Source organism: Saccostrea cucullata, unplaced genomic scaffold (genome assembly GCF_032062105.1).
Source record: "Saccostrea cucullata isolate Sc308-1 unplaced genomic scaffold, CSIRO_AGI_Scuc_v1 ctg3465, whole genome shotgun sequence".
NCBI lineage: Eukaryota > Metazoa > Mollusca > Bivalvia > Ostreida > Ostreidae > Saccostrea > Saccostrea cuccullata.
The window spans coordinates 62540-66738 of record NW_026939465.1 but is presented as its reverse complement, the minus strand read 5'-3'; positions in this window follow the sequence as shown (position 1 = coordinate 66738).

Below are 4199 nucleotides of genomic sequence, written 5' to 3'. Positions count from 1 at the left end.
TGCACAAAAATTGATTTATGTGCAACGTGATCCATGGACATGCAGTAACAACTATTAATTTTGTTTTTTACTAGTTATACGTTTTTAAAAGTAGGAAAGCACTTGTCTTTCGTTTCTGGCATTAATTAACGTCGGCATTTAAATGCTGACACAGTTCAAATTTTGCCTATAAAAAGATTCAAATGATTCCGGTTTTATATCTATTTTCGGACGCAATCCTACCTGCGATATCTCCCAGATTTCTCCCCCTCATTTTTACAATATGGCTCAACAGCTGATTACAGAAATGTAAGTCGAGCTCTTTCTCTCTCTCTATCTTTCTTTGTTTCTCTCCTTTCTCTTTTATTATGCTTCGAACTGTTTTTCAGGTTAAAAAAGAGCAGCGATCTTAGAGTTCCTTCGGTTGATTTACAAGAGTAGGTTTTTTTTTGTATGCGTGATGATTTTTTTAATTACAAGTTTTCAACAAGAAACTTATTGACGCAAGCGTCAAAAATCGGCCACAAATCAATTTATATAACTGTTGAATTTCCTTTCAGAAACTGAGATTTGCTGTTTTTAAAAATAAATTATTCAGAAACTGAAATTAGCTGTTTAAAAAAAATTCTTATATTTATCTGTTAAAATATCCTTGTGACATGAAAAAAAAATGCATGTGACAATGCCGATTGCATAATGCATGTACAGTATTATATGTATAGGCAATATAAACTCTGCGTCTCTGCACTCAGTTTGGTACAACTTGCTGTTTAAGTAGTTTTTACATTAAAAGTACAAAACTTAAGTTTAAACTTAGCTATAGTTTGACCTTAATAAAAACGCAACACATTTTAACATGTGGGTCTCCTCGCTCTCTCTTATAGGATGTTACCCCCCCCCCCCCCCCAACTCCTTCAAGATCCACCACTACACTTCTCTTTCATCTCTTTGTTTTGGTGTTGAGATGTGGCGGGAAAATGTTTGGCACATTGTAAAACGAGCTCTATCCTAATCTCCTGGACCAACATGTCGTAATATTCTTTGCTTTTAAGAAATCAATATTTCATCATATTTTTGAAAGATATGCATAGGAAATGTTAAAATATACACTTCATTTCAAATTAATACAGCAGATCCTGTTTTAAAAAAAGAAAGTAAAATTGTTGATTTACAACGTGGTCTTTGTTTTAGACTATGCCTTACACTCCTACTAATTTTCTCCGCACTTCAGATATATCAGAGTTTGTCAATCAGGATTGGATGAAATAATTACCCAATTATTTATAAAATTGAATTTTACGAATATTGTGCTTTTTCCTAAACATTTAGAAATCTTTGTTTAATATTAAAACGCCGGCGATATGATGTTGAATAATTTTTATTTAAATTGTTAGCTCCGCAGAAACGCACAGGGACTTAAAACTTTCATATCATATAACCGACCGCATCCTGGCGGCCGGTAATTATGACAATTTTACGTTTCCTCGATTCCAGCACTGAAGAACCTATTAATATCAGCTCCGACTCGGATCTTACACCTCCAATTGGGTATTTCTTATTACTTTTCTTTTTAACAAAAATTTTTTAGCTTTTTATCAATCATTTTCTTCAATAAAATAAAATATTAAGTTCCCCCCGTTACTTTTTTTTTATAGATCACCGACAGTTGAATCATTATTAGCATTATCGTCATCTACTCACAGTCTGCTTCTTTTTCGGCTACTTTCAGGTATACATTTGCTTTTTCTTAACTATTAATATACGTCCAGGACAAGGGGTTTTTGTTTTGTTATCATCACTCCTGACCGTCATAAACCCAATTTTTACTTTCAGATCTCCTACACCTGTCTCCTCTAGATCTACTTCCCCGGAAATAACATCTCCTTCTCAAAGGTATTTTAATTTTAGAATTTTCCCGCTTTAATTTAAATATTCCTTTAAGTTTGTAAATATATTATTTTGTTTTCTTTTCTTTCAGTCCCTATTTCTCATAGACTGATGATGAAATACTCGATTTTGATTTAGGTCCCGATAATTTTGCTCTTTACAATATGCAGAAAGAACACGACCGACTCACAAGAGAACTGGTCTCAAAGAAAAAAATTCAAGAAACTTTAAAGAAAGAATTAAATGAAATTTCTACAGAGATTAAAAAAGATAACAAAAAAATTAGATATTGTGCAAGGGGATGTGAAAGAAACATGCAAAAAATTAAATTTTAAATAGTAAAATTCCCTTACTTTTCAATGGCTGTCGTCTAGCGTTGGTATTCATCGTTAGATTGTATTTTACCCCCTCTTTTATACCCTTTTCTTTGACCAATACGTCATTTTCAAATTAATTTAGTGATTTTACAAATGTTCGTTTGGGGTTTTTTCGTGTTTCGTACTTGTTTATTCCATAGTCTGCACGTAAAACACTTTCCTGTACATTACTTCTTTAAAATTTGTTCTTGTTCGTTTCATAGTCTTAATGTAAAACGCTTTCCTGTACATTCGGGTTTTCTGTATTTGTATTTGTTCGTTTCATAATGTCATGTAAAACATATCTCTCTGTACATTCGGGGTAACACCCCCCCCCCTCCTCTGTGTTCATTACAACAGAAATAAGGAATATGAGCTACGAATGATTTTGAAAATTTTATTGAGTTGTAGGAAAACAAGTGCAAATAAAATCACAACAGTTAGAAATATATATACATGTATCACAGTGTGTGTGTGTTTGTTTATAAATGGGGGTAACCAGTTGGGGGGTGTTTGGGTGAACATATGTAAACTATTAAAGGAAAAACATACAAAAATTGTTTTTTATCCTTGCATTGAATGGAGGGAGAGAAACATGGAGTCTACTTCAGCAATTAGCAATTTGATGGTTACGGAATGTGAGAAAGAACTAAACCAGTCTGACAGAGTTTCTGGGAAGATAAATATTGGGGCAGTGATAATTTATAGTATGATAATTGCAATTATGACACTCTTATCCGTAAACACTGTTATTTTGGAGAATGAACGCGAGGGAAGAAAGACACCAACTGCACTGGAAATTCGAAATTGCAATCAATGGAAGACCGAAAATATGACAACAGTACAACTTTCGTGTCCTTTCAGCAGCATATTTCCACTGAGCAAACTTAAGACATTTATGTGCTTATTTGTTCAAAGGAAAAAAATCGTTCATAGATATTCGACGTTTTACAGGGCATAATGCAACAGCGGAAGGAAAAAAAAACATTATACAAAATCAAATTAATCTTGATATATTAATTTGAAATGCATTTTGAAAATAAAGAACTGGTCATCCAGTAATGAAGTGTTTTGACAGACAATAAATTACAATTAAGAGAATAGAGATCTTTTAATTCTTGTGCCTTATTCCCTGAAGATTTGATAACACACACACACACTTGATAAGAGATATGGTTAAACAACTTCCAACACCAAAATCATTAATTTATCTTTAACTGGATGCATGTCCAGTCATTATTCCCAAGAGACAAATGAAATTACATTATCTTCTGTGCAATGTAAAAACTGTTTTTAACACTTGATGTTTCTTTTTTTTTTAAAGTTTTTATGAGTAGCTGTAGTTCACATTTTTGTACAAATATTCTAGATTCTATGTCTCAACCTTATACATGAGCCCAAAATGAACAAGTCAATTAAAATTTTTAAAAACCTGTAAAATGTAGAAAATTGAACAAAAAGAGTTGAAAATTCCAGGTGCACAACTTCATATGGTGAATAATAATTGTACAAATTTTCAGATTAATCCTTGCAATAGTTTCTGAGAAACGGTCCAAACAAAACCACAAAATAAAAATGAAAAAACACCTGTAAAATTCAAGATAATAATCCAATCAAGATGAAAAATATCAGGTGCACAACTTCATATGGTGAATAATATGTGTACAAATTTTCAGACAAATCCTTCCAATAGTTTCTGAGTAATGGTCCGGACAAAATCTCGTCTACAGACAGACGGACATGGTGATTCCAATATACCCCCCCCTAAACTCATATCGCCGGCGTTTTCGGGGGGTATAAAAAAGTGAAGAAAACTTTGCAATTAGATATTCAAAGTTTGGATGCCAGAATGGAAGAACTTTCTGAGTCTGCCAAACACAAGTTAAGGCATGGACATCTTAAAAAACTGCAAATGTTTGCCAATGAAAGGCAGTACATTCTGTCCTTACTGAAGAAATATTTCGGTAAAAAAATGTT